This window comes from Schistocerca gregaria, chromosome 1 (genome assembly GCF_023897955.1).
Source record: "Schistocerca gregaria isolate iqSchGreg1 chromosome 1, iqSchGreg1.2, whole genome shotgun sequence".
Taxonomy (NCBI): Eukaryota; Metazoa; Arthropoda; class Insecta; order Orthoptera; family Acrididae; genus Schistocerca; species Schistocerca gregaria.
Genome location: NC_064920.1, coordinates 144,310,172 through 144,327,054, shown reverse-complemented (window position 1 = coordinate 144,327,054; position 16,883 = coordinate 144,310,172).

Below are 16,883 nucleotides of genomic sequence, written 5' to 3'. Positions count from 1 at the left end.
GATGAGTTTGATATAAAATTTGAGAAGTGGGAAAATCTTCAGGAGGTAAAGCATTACAGCCTTCCATTTCAGCACGAGTTCTATAACAATATACTTCATTTGCAGACAGAAGACAGTGTTGGCGTAAGAAGTAGGAATGGAGAAAGAAGAAAACATGGTCGAAGAAGGAGGGAATGAGGAAAACTGAAAAACTCAAAAATGGTTCAAATTGTTCTGAGGACTATGGGACGTAACATCTGAGGTCATCAGTCCCCTAGAACTTATAACTACTTAAACCTAACTAACCTACATCACACACATCCATGCCCGAGGCACGATTCAAACCTGCTATCATAGCGGTCGCACGGTTCCAGACTGAAGTGCCTAGAACCGCTCGGTCACGCGGGCCGGCTGAAAAAGTCAGAACACAATGGTACAGCATCACGAGTGTTGCCCAGGAAAGACATTCTTCAAGAGGTACCACAGAAAACTCCTCCCGAACAGGCCATGAAGGCGTAAAGTTACCGACCGGCCGCCGTGTCATCCCCATCCCACATGAGTCACTGGATGCGGATGTGGAGGGGCATGTGGTCAGCACACCGGTCTCCCGGCCGTGTGTCAGCTTCCGAGACCAGAGCCGCTACTTCTCAATCAAGTAGCTCCTCAGTTTGCCTCACAAGGGATGAGTGCAACCAGCTTGCCAACAGCGCTCGGCAGACCGGATGCTCACCCATCCAAGTGCTAGCCCAGCCCGACAGTGCTTAACTTCGGTGATCTGACGGGAACCGGTGTTACCAATGCGGCAAGGCAGTTGATGATACCACAGCAGGAAATTATTATTATTATTATTATTATTATTATTATTATTATTATTATTATTATTCTATAGACATTGACTGCGAGAGCACTATAGAAAATGAGTATGAATAATCTCTTGCATATGTTGGAACAATACCGTTATATTTTGGTATTTTAATTGCTATTGACCTACTGTTTTCAGCTTTTTATATTTCTTTCGCTTTAATTACTTACATGTTCTTGTATTATAGAGAATACATACTATGTACACCATTAAATATCTGTTTCCTTAGGGAAAAATAAACTTTTAAAACTACTGACGAAACTGTGGCTGCTAAACTGTATTTGCTCATTCAACATGTTTTCATAAGATTTGATTTTGTGTAACATTATTTCTAGTTGTTCCAGCAGATCAAATTCATTCACAAATATTTGTTTTGTAAATGATATATAACTAACAATAAAGTTGCTTTGTATCTGCTCTGAATTTGTGGAAAGCAGCATCTTTACATTTGAAATTAGTTGACTTGTTTTACTTGTTTTCACAAAAAGTGCATTAGAACTAAAAGTGTATGTATGTACATAAACATGTTTTCTCATACGACGCTTCAAAAACCATGCGTCCACCATTGGAAATAGCAAGATATTTTTTGATTTGTACGGGGTAAGGCATAAAAAAATATCGTCACTTGTGCTTAAGAATAATTTTACAGAAAAATTCTCGAATTATTTTGTCATTTTACAAACTTAATGATCGAAAACAACATCTCCCAAGTGACCGTCGTTTTCAGCGGTGCACTTCTCAAGCGGCTCTTGAAAGTTGGCTCCCACTCCCTCCGACATTGCTCTGTTAATTTGAAAGACTTCTACACGAATTGCTTCCTTCAGTTCTTCAAGTATACATGGTTTACGCTCGTATACACGCGATTTGAGGTAACCCCACAAAAAGTTGTCGCACATGGATAGGTCTGGGGAATGAGGAGACCAAACTAATGCCACCAAACCGGGAAATGACGCGACCCCGCAAAACCGTCCGAATAGCTTCCATTGACATTCTTACTGTGTGAGCTGTGAATCCGTCCTGCTGAAACCAAACTCTTCGAATTGGCATATGTTTCTTTTTTTCTTAGTTCATGTAGGTAGAATTCGGTGATCATCTGGCTATAATTTTCCGAGGTTACAGTTACAGCGTTCCGTTATCGTCTAGGAAAAAGTGTGTGCCAATAACATTTGTACCGGTTACAGCACATCAGTCACATTGGGACAATGTAATGGCTTCTCATGCATTAGTTTTGGATTTTCACTGGGCCAATAACGACAGTCTGCTGATTTATCATGCCGTTCAAATGAAAATGAGCTTCAACATTCTTTAACAACATAATGTTGTCATCTTGCTCAAGTATGTCCTCCATTTTTCGAGCATAATTTAGCAGCTGTGCATTATCACCAGGGTTCAATTGTTCCATCACGGCCGTTTTGTAGGGATGAAACCCTAGATAAATACGCAAAATACGCCTTATTGAACGATTACTGAGGCAAAGTTCGGCAGAATGTCTGGCAGCATATCGACCAGGACTGCAGAGTATGGCTTGCCGAACTCTTTTTTAACATTTTCCGCCGTGAGTACTGAGCGAGGAGCCGCTTGGCAGTTTTCTGTTCATCACTGTTCCTCCTAAACAAAATAATTCAGCCCAACGTAAAATCATGTTGTGCTTGGGAACGCAATCACGTCTCCCAAGATTGAAATAGAGACGAAACCCACGCTGAACTGCAACGATAGACTCATTATTACGCACAACCCATGACGTCGACAGAACAAAATGGCAGGAGCTACCAAAAATGTGACTACATCTGTTCCCGTATCACTCCTACTACGTGAGCCTGCATACTATCTGTTCTAAAAACATCTGTCCTTTATGCCTCACCCGATGTTAATTTGGTAAACCCATATTCAGAATTTACCTGCTTTGTAATGTAGCGTTTCGTAATGCAAAGCCAATAAATAAAGTGCGACGGACTATTAATACAACGATAAATCCTGCGCGAGAGATAAATACTCTGTGGAATTTAAGCATCTCCGTGCGACTTTTATAACAAAGATATACAGACTGTATTAAGCTACGGCAAAGAGATAATTATTCCATGTTGGACATTGGAAGAGAGAAGTTCTATGTCGGATTGAGAGGAGATTTTGGAAGCCGCCATTAAGGCAGTATTGAAGAAAATAAATATATATAAAAGCACAAAAGGAGTATTAGGTGCGTAGAGTTTATAAACCTTATTTTGTGGTTGGCAGGAGAGCCAACACCGTGTTACTAGAGGAGGCCAAACGGCACGAGTTTTAGCTCACGCAGGCTGGCGTGAGGTCTGGAACAGAACAAGGAAATTAGAATTTAGAATACTTAACTTTAATCCATTAATGACGAACGTCGCTCTTGACGGTACATAGTACACAATATCAAAAGTAACTGATAATGGCGCCTTGCTAGGTCGTAGCTGAAGGCTATGCTAAACTGTCTTCTCGGCAAATGAGAACGTAAGCAGGTAGTGAACCACCGCTAGCAAAGTCGGCTGTACAACTGGGGCGAGTGCTAGGAAGTCTCTCTAGACCTGCCGTGTGGCGGCGCTCGGTCTGCAATCACTGATAGTGGCGACACGCGGGTTCGACGTATACTGCCAGACCGCGGCCGATTTAAAGGCTACCACCTAGCAAGTGTGGTGTCTGGCGGTGACACCACCCCTTAATCATTTCAAAAGAAATAGTGATCATAAAGACGCAAATCATTCGGAAGTGTTGGGTGGTATGATGGTGTGAACCTGCAGTTTTACACAGTTTTGGGATTCGTCGAGAATTTTCCGAAGACCTAAATAATTTCACGAACTAAAGTTGGAAGCCACATTACATACACATGACACAGCATAACACTTGGCTATACCGATCAATTTCCGTAGAGAAGTACATTATCTTTAGCGAATTCAGGTGGAGAAGTTCCAGCAAGGAGACACTACAAGATCTGCTGCTGCGAAACGCATACGGTATTACCGTATTCCTTAACTTACGGAGAACAGTAAGCAATATAGACTTCATAACCACCGCAAACGTAATTAAAATGACTCAAATAAAAGGAGCAAACAGTGAAAAGGAATCGCTAAACCAACCTATAAATAAAAATCAATTAATAGTAATACACAATCACATTAATAAAACGGGCATTAAATAATTGAGGGAATAAAAATAAGAACTTTAAAGTAGTATACCAGTGTAATCTTACCAGTACCAGAACGAAACTAAATCTGCAAAAATAATCGATGTAGACTGTCAAAACACCTGAAGGTAGCCGCCAGGGCTTGAAGTGCATAGTGCATTGAAGTAAGATCACGTTTGTGGCGTAAGGCGGTTGCTATTTATTTTGCAAAAGTAATACAGCCACAGAAGAAATGCTGACAGAAATGGATGAAATTAAATTTATTCAGTGTGCTTCAGCAAGTACTTGTACCCCTTGTACTCTCATCCCCTCAATTACACATCTACATCTACATCCATACTTCGCAAGCCACCTGACGGTGTGGCGGAGGGTACTTTGAGTACCTCTATGGGTTCTCCCTTCTATTTCAGTCTCGTATTGTTCGTGGAAAGAAAGATTGTCGGTATGCCTCTGTGTGGGCTCTAATTTCTCTGGTTTTATCCTCGTGGTCTCTTCGCGAGATATACGTAGGAGGGAGCAATATGCTGCTTTACTCCTCGGTGAAGGTATTTTCTCGAAACTTCAACAAAATCCCGTACCGAGCTATTGAGCGTCTCCCTTGCAGAGTCTTCCACTGGAGTTTATCTATCATCTCCGTAACGCTTTCGCGCTGTTCTCCGGTGGATCTTCTCTATCTCGTCTATCAACACTATCTGGCACGGATCCCACACCGGAGAGCAATATTCAAGCAGTGGGCGAACAAGTGTGCTGCAGCCTACTTCCTTTGTTTTCGCATTGCATTTCCTTAGGATTCTTCCAATGAATCTCAGTCTGGCATCTGCTTTACCGACGATCAACTTTATATGATCCACAAGGTCATTTACGTATATTTTGAAAAGCAACGGTCCTACGACACTCCCCTGCGACAGACCCGAAATCACTCTTACTTCGGAAGACTTCTCTCCACTGAGAATGACATACTGCGTTCTGTTATCTAGGAACTCTTCAATCCAATCACACAATTGGTCTGGTACTCCGTATGCTCTTACTTTGTTCATTAAACGACCATGGGGAACTGTATCGAACGCCTTGCGGAAGTCAAGAAACACGGCATCTACCTGGGAACCCGTGTCTATCGCCCTCTGAGTCTCGTGGACGAATAGCGCGAGCTGGGTTTCACACAATCGTCTTTTACGAAACCCATGCTGCTTCCTACAGACTAGATATCTAGTCTCCAGAAAAGTCATTGTACTCGAACATAATACCTGTTCCAAAATTCTACAACTGATCGACCTTAGAGATATAGGTCTATAGTTCTGCACATCTGTTCGACGTCCCTTCTTGAAAACGGGGATGACCTGTGCCCCTTTACAATCTTTTCGAACGCTACGCTCTTGTAGCGTGTTGTTGTTGTGGTCTTCAGTCCTGAGACTGATTTGATGCAGCTCTCCATGCTACCCTATCCTGTGCAATCTTCTTCATTTCCCAGTACTTACTGCAACACACATCCTTCTGAATCTGCTTAGTGTATTGATGTCTTGGTCTCCCTCTACGATTTTTACCCTCCACGCTGCCCTCCAATGCTAAATTTGTGATCCCTTGAGGCCTCATAAAATGTCCTACTAACTGGTCCATTCTTTTTGTCAAGTTGTCTCACATACTCCTCTTCTCCCCAATTCTATTCAATACTTCATCATTAGTTGTGTGGTCTACCCATCTAATCTTCAGCATTCTTCTGTAGCACCACTTTTCGAAAGCTTCTATTCTCTTCTTGTCCAGACTATTTATCGTCAACGTTTCAGTTCCATACATGGTGACACTCCATACAAATACTTTCAGAAACGATTTCCTGACACTTAAATCTATACTCGACGTTAAAAAATTTCTCTTCTTCAGAAACGCTTTCCTTGCCTTTGCCAGTCTACATTTGATATCTTCTCTACTTCGACTATCATTAGTTATTTTGCTCCCGAAATAGCAAAACCCTTTTACTACTTTAAGTGCCTTATTTCCTAATCTAATTCCCTCAGCATCACCCGACTTAATTCGACTACATTCCATTATTCTCGTTTTGCTTTTGTTGATGTTCATCCTATATCCTCTTTTCAAGACACTGTCCATTCCGTTCAACTGCTCTTCCAAGTCCTTTGCTGTCTCTGATAGAATTACAATGTCATCGGCAAACCTCAAAGATTTTATTTCTTCTCCATGGATTTTAATACGTACTCCGAAGTTTTCTTTTGTTTTCTTATTGCTTGCTCAATATACAGATTGAATAACATCGGTGAGAGGCTACAACCCTGTCTCACTCCCCTCCCAACCACTACTTACCTTTCATGCTCCACTTCTTCACGTACTCTGTGTAAAATCGAACTGGTATCCCATCAGGTCCAGCGGCCTTTCCTCTTTTGAACCATTATACAGTAGAACCCCTGTAATCCGTCACCATGATCGGAACGAGAAAAAGGTCGGATTATCCGAAAAATCTAATATTTATTGCAAAAAATATAAAAAGACATTTAGTACAAAAAATTAAACTATTTAAGAACTAAAAGATGTCTACAGTAATATAAAAAGAGGATTTTTACTCAGTGTTAAACAGCATATTAACTAAAAAACGTCTACATACACTATAATATGTATTGGTTTTAAAAGGAAAAACGAAAACAAATTACAGTACCGTACTGTACATAATAACGTATAAACGATATATACTGTAAACTAAAAAATGTTTATAGCACTGTATATAAAAAAGAAATTTTTTACAAAGAAATAAACTAATGTATGTATAAACTAAGAAATGATTATACTGTATGCATTGTTTTTACAATAAAAACGAAAACAATTTTTTTGGAAAAAGAGTCAGGGATTCATTTTTGACAAGTTTTCCAAGGATCAATCCAGCCTTCACTGTCAGCAAATTTACTTTCGGCTTCCAGTTTTTTGTGCAAAAATATTGCTTTTTATTTGAGAATTGGCCCAGATATTGGAGTTCCTTTTCTTCTTTCTTGACAAAACCACATCCATAGTGCGTTATCAAGCAGTTCAAGTTTAGGCTTTTTTAATGTTTTGCGATTCTTCAGAGTGTTATCACCATAATCGTAATTGTATAGGAGTCAACGTCTTTCCGATTCTTCCTCCAATCCTTAATTGTCGTAACGCCTACATTCAGTTTCTTTGCAATTTTTTGGAGCGAATCTCCTTCTTCCAGTCTTTGTAGCACTGCTAATTTTTCATTTAGTGAAAGAGTTACGTGTTTACGTTCGAATCCAGAGATGTTGAAAAACAGACAACTGTACACGCAGTGAATCTACAGTAATAAGTACGTTATAGAACACGGAATAAAGCAAACAACGAAGGTTTTTAATCCCAAAAAAGGATAAAACTGCACAGTAACGTACAGTATAACAATATGCACAACGATAGACACCGCAACAATGGCCCAACAGGCGTCCACTTAGTGACAAGTCGGCACAGGTTCGCAAGCCTGAGCATGGTCGGATTAACCGGAGTGACGGACCATCCAAGGTCGAATGAGAGGAGTTCTACTGTAATTGTTTCTCTATCCACCTGTCATCTATTTCGATATGTACCATTTTGTGATCTGTGCGACAATCTAGAGAGGGAACTACAGTACAGTCTTCCTACAAGAGGTCGCTGCAGGATACGTGTATCAGATGAGAGGACTGCTGACATTTTCCTTTCCGCTTAGGTGCAGTGGTGCTGCCATTCCCCACGGGCGCAGAGCAGAATGCTTGGCGAGGATGTCGCGCTGAAGCCTGAGCGAGCGGCGGAGGGCGTGGCAGCCGGCCAGCGACCAGCGGGCGAGGACAAAGGCGCGCAGCGTGGCACGGCGGGGCACGCGGGTTCAGCACAGCCTCCGCCCGCTATTTCGAGAGCGGCGCCGCCGGCGTTGGCCGTGGTCAGTCTCCAGCGGCCGCCGCCTGCTGACTCAGCCACGCGGAACTCGTTCCTCCCGCCTCCTCACATCTCGGGACACATCTCCGGCCGTCGCCACACGGACCGTGCTTTCGTACGTCAAGGCTGAGCGCGTGCAGTTCAACGTACTGCGGGACGCTCAGAAACGATGCGAGTTGTGCCTCCGGTACGGCTGACTCCACGGCTGTCTGTACGCGATAGCAGCGCTCTCCAGCGGCAGCTGTCGGCTGCATATGGCTCGCGAATCGCACTGTTAACGAAATTGACGGGGGTAAAATTTCTACGTTAGCTCGTTGCCTCCCTTGTCTATACACTAGTCATGCTGATCTGTCTGTACTGTACACAAATAAATAAAAACTTAAACGTTCATGAACACGTCATAAGACAAAATGGAAAGTACCATGTCCAGTTAACAAAGACATCGGCTTATAAGTGTTCCATTACAAACAGTAAGATCCAAATTTACAATGGTTCTCCACATAGGATAAAAATTATTTAAATAAACAAATACTGTTTTGCTTGTTTCATAAATTTTATTAGCCGGCCAGAGTGGCCGAGCGGTTCTAGGGGCTACAGCCTGGAACCGCGCGACCGCTACGCTCGCAGATTCGAATCCTGCCTCGGGCATGGTTGTGTGTGATGTCCTTAGCTTAGTTAGGTTTATGTAGTTCTAAGTTCTAGGGGACTGATAACCTCACAAGTTCAGTCCCATAGTGCTCAGACCCATTTGAACAAATTTTATTATTGTTAATGCACAACTTAGTTTCGTGTTATAAGCTCATTTTCAGGTACACTATTGATTCTACACTTGATAATGCACAGATAAACATCATGATAAGGCAAAGATAGTCATCTGAACTTCTTAATGTATCGAGCCTTGGCTTAATGTAAAATTACTTGAATGACCATTTAACATGACGAAACGTATCTGGGAATGAAGTTACGCATCAGCCAAGAACTTTTTATTATGATGGATTGAGGCCCAAAGTTTTATTTTTATCCCGGAGTTGTCATATCATATAGAAGAAGTGAGTAATTGAACTGGGTATTTTTCGTTTAGTAACAGGTGCGGGGACGTACACATGGTTTTTTTTTTAATTTCTAAAATTTCTAAGTGGCTGAGTTTAGTTCCTTTTTCCTCTGTCTGTAGGACTTGTACATTTATTATGTATTTGTGGTTATTATGAAGGCAATATTCCACAAAGACTGAATCAGGCTTCTTCAATCTCCAGCTTCTATGAAGTTCTTTAAACCTCGCGCCTGTTGACGTCCCGTCGGTCCAATGTAGCAAGACTGACACTCCCATCATAAGATCTTATAATCCCCACTTTTTAAGATGGCTTGTCGTTTGTTTTTTGCATTGAACAAGCAACTACCTATTGTCTGAAAGACGCAGAAAAGCACAGAGAAACCCTTTGCCATCAGAACGTTACTCATCCTGTTTAACGTTTTCCCTATAAAAGGTAGTCTGCACCATTTCTTTTCCAGTTGTCTGTGTTGTTCATTGCGGACAGTAGGAACCTGGCTTCCTTCCTCTTTTTTTTTTCTTTCTGGGTAGTTAATAATTTTGTCAACCACTGAGAAAATTCTAAATAAAAAGATGAAGAAGAAAGCCCAGTCTCTACTGTCCCCAATAGACAGCACACACAAATTGGAAAAGAAATAGTGCAGATTACCTTTTATAGGGAAAACGTCAAACAAGATAGGTAACATTTTGAAGGCAAAGGGGTTTTCTGTACTTTTCTATGTCCCTCAGACAAAAGGTGGTTGCTTGTTCAATGCAAAAGACAAAAAACCAGCCATCACAAGAAGTGCGGATTACAAATTCACATGCAGCGAGTGTCAGTCTTGCTACACTGGACAAACAGGGAGGTCAGTCTGCACCAGGCTTAAAGAACATAGTAGAGGCTGGAGACTGAAGAAGCCTTATTCAGCCTTTCTGGAATATTGCCTTCACAATAACCACAAATACATGATCGGTGCAAAGTCGTGCACACAGGGGAAAAGGGGGCTAAACTCAGCCACTTACAAATTTTAGAAATTAAAAAACAGATGTGTACATCCCCACTTCTATTACTAAACGTGCAAACCCAGTTCATTTATTCACCTCTTTTAGATGATATCACAACTCCGGGATGGAGTCACCAGTAGATAAAACATTCTTGGCTGATGCATTACTCCTAGGTATGTTTAGTCATGTTAGTGTAGTTGCTGAATTGTGTAATTCCGTTCGTAATTTGTCAAAATGGCCATTGAAGTAATTTAACATTAAGCGAAGGACCGATACATTGAGAAGTTGAGATGACTATCTTTGCCTTATCATCATGTTTATTTGTGCATTATCGTCCTTGTAATCAGTAATGTACTTGAAAATGGGCTTATAACCAAAAACGTAAGTTGTACTATAACAATAATAAAATTTGTGAAACAATGCAAAAATAGTGTTGGTTTAGTTAATTTACAATGTTTCACGAAGAACTCACAGTTGATTCAATTAAAATTAAAATTATTTCATGATTCTCACTGTTTAGTAAACTCAAAGGCCGTTCTTGCTTGATCATTGCTCCTATTCAGCATCTGAATCTTCACAACACATGATATACAAAACTTGAAACAAGGAAGTGCAAAATATCTTACTGCAAGCAGTGCAAGCTGTCCTTTTGACAAAGCCAAAATGACAAATGTACTCATCAGAAAGCGCATACTTATATTTACATAACATCAAATATAGAATATACGTTTATTAAAGTAATAAGAAAGCATCCGTGGTATCGCCGTGAGGTCGCGGAACCACACCAAAGTCTGAAATAAGGATCGATACCAGAGACACTGGTGAGGGCTCGCCACAATCCGCAGCAACGAATGGGAGGCGTTCCTGAAGATCATGCCTTCCTCTCAGTATTGCAGCGACCTCACACCTAGGTCAATTCGGTGTCGAGCGTGCAAGAGCTCTGCCAATTCGTGACCCCAGCTACAGCACCCAGCATCATGGTCTAGGACCAACGACTAGTTAAAGTTTCAGGTCAACTTGTACTGGTGTTCAAGTTGATCGTCGAACTTCAAGAGGACAGTTTGTGACCGTATGCTGATATTTCATAGTCAATAAAGCTCGTAAGTATTCTACGCTCTCCTATGGCAAAGAACTGTCTCAAATTAAGTAATTTTTTATTTATTCATGCTATAAAGTGAACTAATATTTTATCTGTTGTAATTAAAAATGAACCATCTCCCAGGCACTCAAAGACTCTACAGTTGTGGCCAGACAGTTGCATTTTCGTATGCTCAAAACTGTATCACAACTTTGAAAACGAGAAAATTAGTGAAAACATGTTTGTATCCAGTTAGATGCAAGCCACCACAAATGGTACCTTACAATTCTGCGACTTTAGCCATTATTCTACACCGACTATGAATCATTAGTGACTATACTTTTCATCTCCTGCAAGCTTTAATCGTAGGTGTGTTATTAACTGACATTTAATTATATCAAACTGTACCAATAACAACGCGTTTTTTGGTGGGTCGTCAATGTGCCGTTGTCTCGAAGCGGTATATTTCATAATACGTAACTTGCAATAATTCTTCAACGTACACTTTGACGCTTCTCGTCATTTTATTACAACAAATCGAACAATTAATGACGGGTTTTCGAGAGATTCTCAATTTGTTGGTGCTTAGAAACGTAAATATACGTACGAAAGCCAATATGGCGTCTCGCTACTCTGTATTGACGTGCGTGTGGTGTAGGTGGCGCTCTTCTATCTCATTGGTCTTTATTCAGACGCACAATCAGAATATCTGTCATGCTAGGTATTGCTCTGCACGTTCGGAAAGAGTCGCCAGCGTGCTTTTTCCACACTATAACGTCAGAAACTCGGCACGCTCGACGTTCGAATGCGCGATCTGTGTGCCGATGGCTTTACCCTAACCGCGTCTCGTGAGTTGCGTGAGTTGCACTGAACACTTGCGTGAACGGTGTGGGGCAGAGCAACTCATTTATTTTAGTTTAACGCACTGAGGAGACGAAGAGGGTTGCGGTAGGCACATTCGAGAGAGCAGAGCGCAAAGTTGTCGCTCAGTTTGGTTTAGTTATCGTCACGGATGGAGTGGACCGAAGAGGAGCGTGCATTCGCTGCCGGGGTATACTTTTCGGTCACTCAATCACTGGCCGCGACGTGCATTAAGTATCAATTTCAGTACTGGGCACCGTTGTCGTGTTCCACGCCTGCAGTCGATTGTTTCATCAGTAAACAACATCAGGGAAACTGATGAAGTGAAGAGAAAATCTAGGCTTTCACGAACTGCAAGGGCACCCGGAAACATTGACATGGTAAAGCTTTCTGTTTTGCGATTGCCTCAACGCTCTGTCAGCAAAAATGCAGCTGCTGTTGGGTTCTCTGATCTTTCTGTCAAGGGAATCCCTCATCAAGAACTAAAATTTCACCGCTCCAATTTGGCTGTGGTGCAGGGACTTAATGTAGATGATTTTGCTGCTCGAGAAAATGTATGTGAGGCGCTTCTTGACGTGCCTTAGGGCGCACTTATTTTCATCAGTGATGAGGCTCACTTCTGTGCTTCGAGATACGTAAATAAGCCGAACATGCACTACTGCAGCCCTAATACCTCCATATAACTTCGTCGAAGTCCCCTACATTTACAATGTGTAACTGTTCGGCGTGAACTGTCGCGAGTTTAAGAAAACGAACTGAGAATTTCGATGATTTCTGACTCTCACGTCCACACGATTCAGGAGTTTTCCCTGTCAACACTCAACGAGGTGGCTGTGGAAGATATATAGTTCCAGCAGGACGGTGCTACGACGCACTCAGCGCGTGTGTCAATGACTGTTTTGCGGCAACACTTCCCAGGGTGCTTCAGCTGCTTGAGCGGCGATCTGCACTGGCCAGCACGATCGACTGATTCAGCTCCCCGCAGCTACTCTTTTCGGTGCTACCAAAATTCACTTGTTCACGACGGTCGTCCCAGGACCCAGAATAATAACATTCGTGAAGATGTCGCCATTACCCGTCGATATGCTGGAAAGAGCTGAAGGAAACTTCCGAGATCGATTAAAGTAGTGTGTTGAGAAGAATGGACGGCATCTGCCTGATATCATCTTTAAAACTCTGTAAAGGTAAATTTTAAATCTTTTACTTGTTCAAAGAATTAAGTATATATCTCCATTTCTTCTTTTTAAAGTGAATTTCTAAATAAGCAAGTTGCTCTGCCCCATTCAGTGCATAACAGTACCACCCAATGCTTAATTTTTAAAATTTTGGGTGCCAGAACTCACCCCTGCAACCCCTTCCCAGCCGTAAAAATCACAAGTTTCGATTTTTAAAACTTGTGATAAAACTTACAATGAGAAATCATCCACTTTTAACGATCAGTACTCGGTGGCCGCTAGCCGACGTATTATGTCCTTACTAGAGCTAGTCTATCGATGAACACGGTGATTCGACGTCTTGCATCACTTGAAAAGAGTTATAATCGCGACTTGTCAGACCACTGTACACCCCTTCTATAGTCAGCTACTGTCTTCTTCCTACGTTGTTTGGCCCGCTAAAGAAGTGCAGATTTATGTGCTGTTGTTGAGCATTGGGTCATAACGTCCATGCGGCCCGAACGAAGTGCTCGTGCGGTCCGGCGTTCTGACCGTAAGGAGGGACGTCGTAGGCCGTTACTTTATTGGTTCAGATCGTTCAAATGACTCTGAGCAGTATGGGACTTAACATCTGACGTCATCAGTCTCCTAGAACTTAGAACTACTTGAACCTAACTAACCTAAGACATCACACACGTCCAAGCCCGAGGCAGGATTCGAACCTACGACCGTAGCGATCGCGCGGTTCCAGGCTGCACCGCCTAGAACCGCTCGGCCACTCCGGCTGTCGCTTGGTATTCTTTCAGATAGTATGGTGTGCAAGTGCCTAGAAAATGTGCCCAGAAATCAGAACAATAGACATGGGATTCTGTTGCGATGGCACTAACCACAGTTCCCGCTTATGTACGGTTAACTGGCCACTATGTAGGCATTCAGAAAAATGCATGTAGGTTCAATATGTTAGACAATTTACTTTCTAATTTAAGATATTTGGTCTGATGTAAATTCAAAATGCTAAAGTGGTAAGCTTCTGTCAGTAACTATGGTTTGCTGAAAATTTAATTTCTCTGAGTGGCTTCTACAGGACCTCCCCCTCCCCTCCACTCCATCTTTTGATTCGGCCTAAGGTGTTGCGCTACAGTATCAATATTAGCTCTTAAACATAATAGTTTGACGAGAATTGTGTTGGTTCGTTCGCACTGCGGCAGCAACAAATTGGTAACTTCAAATTAAACTGTAATCGTAGTCATGTCTAATGTGATAGCTCGGATCTGCCATACTGTCAAGTCTCCGTGTCAATCCATCTGCACAGATCATACTGCACAGATCCCATACAACCGACTGACACATACGTACCATTTCGTTGTTATGTTTTATGTCAGCTGTGGAAGGTCAAACGCAGTCACTTCTGCAGCATCGCAGAGCCAACGGCCTTGCCGCAGTGTTTTTCAGTCTTTGGCAACGGACTTACGGTCAGATCATCGAAGTTAACTATGTCGGACTTGGGTAGCACTTGGATGCGTACCGTCCAGGTCTGTCAAGAGCTGTTATTAAGCGGGGTGCACTGAAACTTTGTGAGGGCAACTGAGGAGCTACTTCACTGAGAAGCAGCGGCACTGATCACGAAAACTGACAATAGCCAGGAGTGTAGTGTGATGACCATGTGCCTCTCCGTATCTGCAGCCGGTGATGTTTAAGGGATGAGGACGACACGGCAGTCGGTCGGTACCATCGGACCTTCAAGGCCTATTCGGACGGTGTTCGTTCGTTCATTCTACAGCATCAAAAACCATGAGCGTGCTCGTTTAAGTGGGTAACTTATGGCATGCCAAGCTGAAAAGGAGACCTTCACTGCATCGCGTTTGCATGTAATTCCAACGACTAAATGTGTTTACCGAGAGGTGGCACAGTGGTATTCTCAGTTGCACAAGCGGTGTTAACGGCTTCGCACAATTATCCGCCTTTCTGGAGAGGTGTTTCCGAAGTCCCTTGCGTGATGCATACCTCTAGATCAGCAAAAAGTGCGATTATCCAAGTCCTTCGCGCAGAAAGAAAGTATCCTTCACATACTTATCACAGCATGAAAGAAATGTACGGAGAGCAGTCTGTTGATGTCAGCATTATGAAGCAGGACATGTAAACAGGCGCACATTGTCACCACCAGTGCACCGATTTCGGCTGTGTAGGAGCATACACGGACGAACTGTCGGACCACCAAACGGTAAAGCAGAAGAACAGTGCACCACATAATCTACAAGAAGCTTCTTTATGGCAAAGTTTGTGTATAGTGGATGCCCAAGCAGCTTTCAGAGAATCAGAAGACAACGAGAATATGTGTTTGCCTTACCCATCTCTTCAGAACGAGGAGCAAGGAAAGGATCTCATTGCTCAAATAGTGGCATGTGATGAAACTCAGTGTCATCACTTCGACGCTGCCTCCGAACGGATGAACATTGAGTGGGGACATCCCAGCTATCCTCGTAAGAAAAACAAAATTCTACGAAGAAGAGCCTCCACTCAACGACTAGCTACCAGAGGGTGCAACAGTCAACGCTGATCAGTATTGTAACATACTGCTGGGCATCAAAGACAAGCCCAGAGGCAAGCTCCCGAATAGGATAGTGCTTCTTCAGGACATGGCTGGGCTACATGTGGCCAAGAAGACCTCCAAGCTTCTTCAAAAATGTCTATGTTAGGTCCTGGAATATCCCCTAACGGTCGCGATATCTCCCCCATGTGACTCGCATATCTTCGAACTCTACAACAGTCTCTGAAAGTTCAGACACTATACAAAACTGAAATCGTCAGCAACCCAAGAGTTTCTATACTGAAGCCATCCACTCCCTTCCTAAACGCTGGTCGGCATATCACTGTCAATGGCAGTTACGTATAGTTGTGCTGTTCCACAAGAACTGTAATTATAAGATGGTTATTAAAATTTCTTTACATGTTGACTGTAGTCTCCTTTCCATTTGGGTATAACTTGTAATAGTTCGTCCAGTGAGTTTAGAAACAACCTTCTGGACGAGAGGCTAGCTTGACTGTTATCTATTAAGCCTTCTGGTACCATGTCCCTTCTGCTTCCATCGCCCAATTTGTTCTGCTGCTGATACATGACACCAGATGGAAATACTCTGATTTGCCGACCATATGTTGGCTTTCAGAGTGCTCAGTTTATTGATGTTTTTACAATACAGCCCACGCTGTTGCACGCGAAACACAAGGAGAAAAAACTGTGTGACTGCAGAATGCGTCAGCTGTGTGATATATTGCTCGTAGTTATTCCATTTGTGTGGCATATGGACACGTTTTTAATATTATTGTTTCTTCAATAAAAATGTTTGCACGTGTTGATCTCGCTCGTCGAAATGGGTCACTGTCTATAACACGCATCAACCTCCAATATCTTGTTTTTGGTGTCGCATTTACTAATGAAGTTAGGAATATCAACTTCTAGTTTTCAAAGTGTACTTTAAGTAGCAGCCCATTCCTCGACAAAGTCAAATGCGTAAAAATTTTCAGAACAGTTTTGAAGTGCTACTAGAGGGATAGAATGATGATGAACAATCAATGGTTCGAAAAAGGGGTATTCGGAGCTAAAGTGTCAACCACTCATCGGCTGCGTGTGTAAGTCACGAGTTGTAGAAAAACAGCTTTATGTTCTGCATTATTCATCCCAACGCTACCACTCGTGAAAAAACTAAGGTGTTTCCCCAGCAGTAACAGACGATATAAATCCAGGTTTACAACTATGACCAGAAAACGTCCTCAGAACTCATGACGAAATGATTAGGAAGACATTCAGAGCAGTGCCTGAAGGAACAAGGATGGCTTCCACAGCAGTAACAGACGATATAAATCCAGGTTTACATCTATGA